Raw genomic sequence first — 6998 nt, forward strand, 5'->3', positions numbered from 1 at the left:
AGGGGTATTTAGAAAGGTCATATGGGGTACGCATGGGCGGGCGAGGATGGAGCGCGCCCCAGGGCGCAATGGTGGTGTCCTCCTCAGTACGTTCCTACACATTGCCTCTTACCTCGCAGAGGGGGAGGGGCGCATGGGGCACAACCAGCCCCATGCAGCACACCGCGGCACCGCCCTGCTCCCCCCACAGCTCACTCTCCTGATTGGTTGCCAGGCTGCCACCCTCTGCTAATAGCCCACGGCAAGGAGGCATCGCAGCCAACCCTGCCTGCAGAGCCGTGAGGGCAGCAAGGCACAGAGGGTCTCAATGACAGGGGGTGGAGTGAGAGGGGAGTGTGTTTCTGTGCCCACTCCCAGGAGCAGGGCAGGAGGGCTGAGGGCAGCGGTGCCTCTCTGTGGACAGACTTGGGGTGGGAGGGCTTGCATGCAGCACCTGCTGCAACCACCCAACACCCTGCACCACTGCCTCCCAGGAGCAGGCCCAGAGGGGGATGTGGGCAATGGCTCCTCTCTGTGGGCTGCACAGGCACCATCCAGCTGGCCAGATGGAGGGGTGGGGGGCTCTTGCACGTGGTGGCCGCCACTTTACACCACCGCCATCACCCACTGTCCCATGTTGCTGCCGTGCACCGCTTTCCCATGACTGGTTGCATATGCGGGTCCGTGGGCTGCTGATGGGCAGCACACAATTGGCCGGGTGCGAGGCCCATCTGCAGCCCGTGGAGCCGCATGTGTGACCGGCTGTGGGAAAGTGGGCTATGGTGGTGGCTGTGTGCTAGTTCCACCTCTCCCCTGCCCTGTGTCCAGCTGCCACCACCAGAAGGGGTACACTAGTTTAAAAAGGTTGAAAACCCCTAGAATGTCAGGCAGGAGAGGGACCCTCAAGAAGAAAACGTAATTCTGTGTAAAACTACCTTCATCCTGTAATAGTCTCATGACTGTCACCAGTGAGGGATACCTTCTGTCACTGTTAAGGCTACTACTTTTTCTTTCCAACTCTGTGGGGCATGGTATTCATTAAACCTTCAGGGTTTCTTCTTCTCTTTATTCTTCCTTTGAAAAGGTCATTCAATGTCTCCTCTTCTGATATTGTCAACCACTTTTTCAAATGAATGCTAGGACAGACTGGGGCAGCCTGAATGTTCTCAAGTGACAACTGAAAATCCCAGCTGTCACCCAGAACTTGATGGACAAAGCTGAGGGCCAATAACCACTTAAAACATTCAGATTCTATGATTGCAGGCTACTGGACAGATCACTCTTTTGTTTAAAAATATGAGAGGAGAAAGTCAGAGGTGAGACTCATGCAAATGCAGGTACTTGGCTTTCTAGGGTCATTAAAGTTTGTATGCTGTTTCACTACTAAAATTTATTTGAGGACACCTAGTTCTCCCTGCTTTTCTTATGGCAGTCATGTCTAAGGATAGTATTAACTGTTGAAGAAATTGCTTCTTTTTTTCTTATTTATGAGAGAAACTGGGAGACCAGATGGCTGAGGCTGTTTAAATCTGCTGGGCAGCAAAGGATTAATGGAAAGAATGAATTAAACAGTTGCATCTCCCCGAGCTCTGTTATTTTGTAACATTACAACAAAATTACTCTCTTAGTGGCCCATGAAGATCTTTATAAGATGGACTTGTCTTATTCTAGGCTTTGATCAATAGTGATATTAAGGTTGTCATGTAAAGCTGTTATTGCAGGGTGTCTCTGCAAGTTCAGTGCACATTTGGAAAGTTTTTGGTTTCTTTTAATGGAAGTATAGATTATGGCATATGAAAAACTTGTTATTTTGTAACATGAAAACAAAATCGTTCTCTTAGTGGCCCATGAAAATCTTTATAAGATGGACGTGTCTTATTCTGGGTTTTGATCAATAGTGATATTATTAATGTTGTTGTGTAAAGTGGTTATCGCAGGGTGTCTCTGCAAATTCAGTTTATTTTTAATGGAAGTATAGATTATGGCATATGAGATTGCAGCTATATATAAGCTAGTGGTTTGCTAAACCACAGTGTGATAAATGGGTTCAACTGCATTGGTCAATCTGCCCCTGTAACATGTGTGAAAGACCCTTATTTAAATATCTTTTATCCTTGCAGGCATATTCCATCCGTAGAAACAGGAATAGTAAAACTGACACTTCCCCAGCTAATGACTCATTGAAGACAGATGTATATTTGGAAGGAAAAGAATGAAACAGCAGTTGTAATAGGCACTAGAGGATGCTAGCTAGGAGTGGGGAGGAGCCATTCTTCCTTTTCCCCCTCCAGGAAACTATATCTTTTCAACTGACTTCTTGCAAAAAGAACAGGAAATAAAATGAAGAACTCTGAACAGGCTTCTGCCTTCTCTGATTACGCAGTCAGGGGAAGATAGGCATGTACTGGGCCATAACTGAAACCTGTGAGGAAAAAAATGGAAGATGCCAGGATATAGGCTGGCAGGATATAGGTCATTGAGATTTTGAGAGAAAACCACTATAATTACATAAAAGAAACATACAAAAGTCTCTGTTTCTGTTATATCTCTGTAGTTAATTTTTTATTGATTTTCTAAAATTAATTAAGATCATGCTTTAATAAAAAGGTTAAAATGTACTTAAGACACTATTTTTCTGGCAATTTCAAAGGTATTCAGGACCTGGACAGATGATATATTTTTTCTTTTTTAGATGCTCATAAAGTAGGTAATTTTCAGTGTCATTTTATTTATGTTATTTATAAAACAAATTACAAAAACATCAAAGTATAATTTAAAAGAGAAAACTAAAGAATTTCAAGTTGAACTTGAAGGCTTAGAGATATGATCAAGTACCTTCCTGAATATTCAAGGGTTGCACAAAGTACGAGAGAGACTAGGTAGCACAATGGAATGGCCTGTTAATTAATGGATGTTCCCAGATTAGGCTAGATCTTTGGTCACTTGGACATTCAATATCACAACACACTTTTCACATGGCCCCAAAGATAATATTACTATTATTTGCATCGTACAGTAGCAACCAGAGGGAAAAGCAATAAGGAGTTAATATAAACTGAAGCAGAATTAACTTCCAAATGGATAGGTTTTGAGTCTGTAGAACATGTTCCCCAGCTCTATCTGTTCTTTGTTATATGCCCATGTACCCATGGAGATCTGACATCATGGATCTCTAGCAGAAGGATATTCTGCCTAGTAGGTTTAAAATTACAAACTTCCATCAATCAGTGAGAAATTGGGTTATAGCAGGGATTGGCAACCTGTGGCCTGCAGGGTGGATCTGGTCTGTGGAAGTCCAGTCCCATGGAGGGGCAGCCTAATGTCTCCCATCCTCTCCCCAAAGCTCCACTCTGCTGCTGTCTGCTGCTCCATGGTGTCTGAGCTTATCCTTGCTGCAGAGAGGCTGGATATCTGGCAGCTGGCCACATAAAGTAGGAAGAGGGCTGGAGACCTGTAGTCCAGGGATAGCCTGGTTCCAAGCTCCTGCCTACCCCATAGAAGCTTGCCAGCCCTTAGGTTATGGAAGCGTTTGGTGACTGGGACAGCTGCTGTACAGAAAGGAGAAGAATAGTGCAGGACAATATGAAGTGTATGAATATATATGAAGATGTTTTGTAGAATTTTGTTTGTGGAGTTTGTGAAATCTGCAACCAAATATGCACCAAGTAACATTTGTGCACCACTACTGAAGTCAGCATAGTTGTATGGTTGTAATCCTAGAACAGAATTCGGCCTTCAATCTATGTAGGTGGTAAATAAAAAGCAGAAGTTATAATTGTAACTGGAATTATTTTGTGAATATTGCTCCTAAAGGAAAAATCAGAGGCTGTGAAGAAGTCAGTTGAGGAGCAGATAGTCTACATCCAATGCTGTCCTGAAAACCCATTTTATTTCAGACAGAAAAGCTGATGGAAATTTATGTCCTTAACAATAATATTCTACTTTTCCTCTTTCTCTTCAGTTTGTGACATGACATAGTAATGCAGTGCAAGGAATCTCATGGGAGTGGATTGACCACTGTAAAGAAGAGAGAGGGCCAGAAAGTGGCACTGGGATAGGTTTTCACATGAACAAGAGGCGAGAGTATCTACGAGCCATACTCCCAGTCTTCTCCCCATAACTCAAGACCCTCCTTTCAAAGGGAAAGCAATGGTTTTCCATGGATTTTTCTGTTTCTTTAGTCTGAGATTTAAGAACATTTTTTCCTTCTCGTGTGTTTTTCTAAGGAAAACAACATTTGGCTTTGTGTGTTAGGACATTTCCTGGCACTCAGCACATGCTAAACAATACAAAATATTCCTGTGCTATTACTGGTATGCAGCAATTTTGGCAATAAGCAGAACCTGGTATTCTATATCATCAAGTCTTCCAAAGAAAGTTAGAAATGTATCAAATCATACCAAAAACAAATCACATGATATTTTCAGAAAGACTCTGAATATACAACTGATTTTTCACGTGTTCCCTGTATTGTAAACTTTCTAGTAGTTATATCTATTTCCCGAGCGTTTTAGTCCATAAGGTCTTACTGGTCTTTCCATATTGTCCATTGGTTGAGTAGCACTCTGAAACATGTCAGCCCTAGGAAATGCTGAGATGTCATATTTCTGTAAAGAGAATTAATTTAACATGTAAGATAGTAATTTAATAAGATCTTAATTTAGTAAGATATTTCTTATTCTCTTTGTATTTAAGACAGGCTGTATGTATTAACATATTTTTTTACACTATGCATCTCTTACGTCCCAATTTCAGAAATTATGTTTTCAGTGTGAACACCTAGCTATCTACATTGCCTTGAGATTATTCTGATGTAAATTACTACAGGGTTGGGCCCTTTGTACATTGGAATTCAAACTGTTAGAGATAACAGAGTTATGGTACAATACATAGATTTTATCAGTTAGAACTATGGATAGCTGTATTTCTTTGATAGTGAAGCTACCAGTAAGTTAGTTTTCCAAAATGTGTCCACAAAGGCTACAGACTGTACCATCATGAACCATGTTTATGATATAATTGTTGAAGCAAGTGCTATATGTTTTACTGGAAATCTAGGAGCCACTTTTGACCTTTCTTGTTAAACACCTTCCATTTTGATCATTCAGGGCTGAGAAAGAGTTATTTGAATTTGCCTGTTGTGGGACTCAGGCCAGTGTAACTCTGGGGAGGAATTTTCATACTTGGGAAAGAAAGAATGTCCTCTTCTTTTAAAAAGACTTATCTTTTTAAAGTTTCCAAGAGATTTGGAATGTAAGACTATTTTCTGTCAAGGTAGCACAGTGCATAGATGATATATTCAAAAGTATATGATCAATGCAAATTATCTCAAGGCTTCACAATTTCATCTATGCAACGTGGATTTACAAAATTATGCTACAGATTAGATCTTACCTTTCCCAGAACCAGAAAAACTAGTTTAGCAGTAGGCAAGAAGCATCCTTAAACATAGCTGCTGCTCAAGAGAAAGAACACACTTTTCACTCTTTCATTACTTCTACCCTTTTGCTATCATAGAAATATTAAATGCAGACCATACTTAAGAAAGAATACAAACTTCTGAAGAAAGGAACGTTATGAACATAAAATGGTAGGAACCCAAGTTGAATCACGGTACAGAGCTCCCTAGATATGTACTTCATGTCAACCGAGAAGATTCCTCTCATAGATTCTGATCTTAGAATTGTAACCCTAGCAGTGGAAGGATGACCCTACTCTGACTTTGGTCTATATTTTCAGTGAAGAGGCTAGATTGTGCAGCCATATTCATTTTGATGAAACTCAAATGACTTACTCATGATTAGTCCCATTAACTTTACCAGTAGGGCTAGGGACAGAAGTTACACATAAACCGGTTTAAGTAGCCAGAAACTGATTTAAACCTGTAACAGAACAGAAGCTAAATGTGCATAAATCAGTTTCAAAATGGCTGAAACTGGTTTAAGATAAACCTAGTTGAATGTAGCATGAGATTTAACAGATTTGGGTCAAACTGGTTTATGAAACTTCTGTCCCAGACCCCTTCCTGGTTCAAGTTAAATCTCAGCATCCTAGCATGCTTTCCATCCCTGGGCTGGGTTGTGTTGTCTGCTCCAGCAGAGAGGAGTTGGGGGTGAGGGAGGGGAAGGCAGGGACTGCACCCTCCCGTCCTCTCCTTCCCCCCCCCCCCGGGCAAACCCCAGCTGGGGTCTGGGGCCATGGAGGCAGATTAAACCCACCTTCCCCTGAGTACATAGCTGCCCTGCTGCTAAACTTACTGAAACTTACTGCTGACTGTGACTGTGGACTACAAATCCCAGAGGAACCTGGAAGTAGGAAGAGGAAGTGATGAGCAACCCTGGAGAGTCCTGCTGCTGTGATTCTGGACTGCAAGTCCCAGAGACCTTAAGGGCAGCAGGAAGAGGAAGTGAACACACAGCCCATGCTGGCTGCGTGCCAGAGAGATGTGCTCTAGTGCCCCCTGGCTTCTGGCCTGAGGCACTGCAGGCATGTGGCTGCATCCCCTGAATCAAAAGTAAGTGTGTATCCAGTTGTTTCTCAGTTTAATCTCTGCAGTTTAGACTAACCTGCAAAGACTGAATCAATTCAGTCCCAGGTTTTTTGACTGTACTTAGCCTAGGTGAAACATCCACATATAGAGAGCCCACATAGGGCCTAAATCCTCAAAAAGAGATTTACACAATATAGCCTAAAGCAAGTAGATCTGAGGTTTCTGTGATAAAGCCCAGGAAAGTTAGAGATGTGGCAGACCTCTAGCCAGTAAACACATTTTCCAAATAAATACTGCTCTAGCTTATACGTAGAAATGCAAGTTATGACAGTTTGCTTTCAGTGCTGACACACATTATTATGTAGTCAATCTTTGTGTTTGATGTTGTTAATACATACTGGAAATTGTCTGATGGGCATAGCTGGAACTGGATTTTCCTCTTCGTAATCCGCATAAAAAACATTATTGCCTGGGTAGCCAAACTGATTATGCTGAGGATATTGGTGGCTGAAAAAATGATCTGCTCCTG

General features: G+C 42.0%; 1 long non-coding RNA gene across 1 annotated transcript; it reads right to left on the minus strand.

Moving 5' to 3' along the window:
• Positions 1–2509: 2509 nt before the first annotated feature.
• LOC109300405 lies at positions 2510–6990 on the minus strand. The gene is made up of 2 exons (XR_002098202.1): positions 6868–6990; positions 2510–4586 (listed from the first exon to the last, which is right to left on the minus strand). It is a non-coding gene; the product is annotated as an uncharacterized LOC109300405 (long non-coding RNA).
• Between the last annotated feature and the right edge of the window lie 8 nt (positions 6991–6998).

This window comes from Gavialis gangeticus, unplaced genomic scaffold, assembly GCF_001723915.1.
Source record: "Gavialis gangeticus isolate Ggan-Ray unplaced genomic scaffold, GavGan_comp1, whole genome shotgun sequence".
NCBI classification, from domain to species: domain Eukaryota; kingdom Metazoa; phylum Chordata; order Crocodylia; family Gavialidae; genus Gavialis; species Gavialis gangeticus.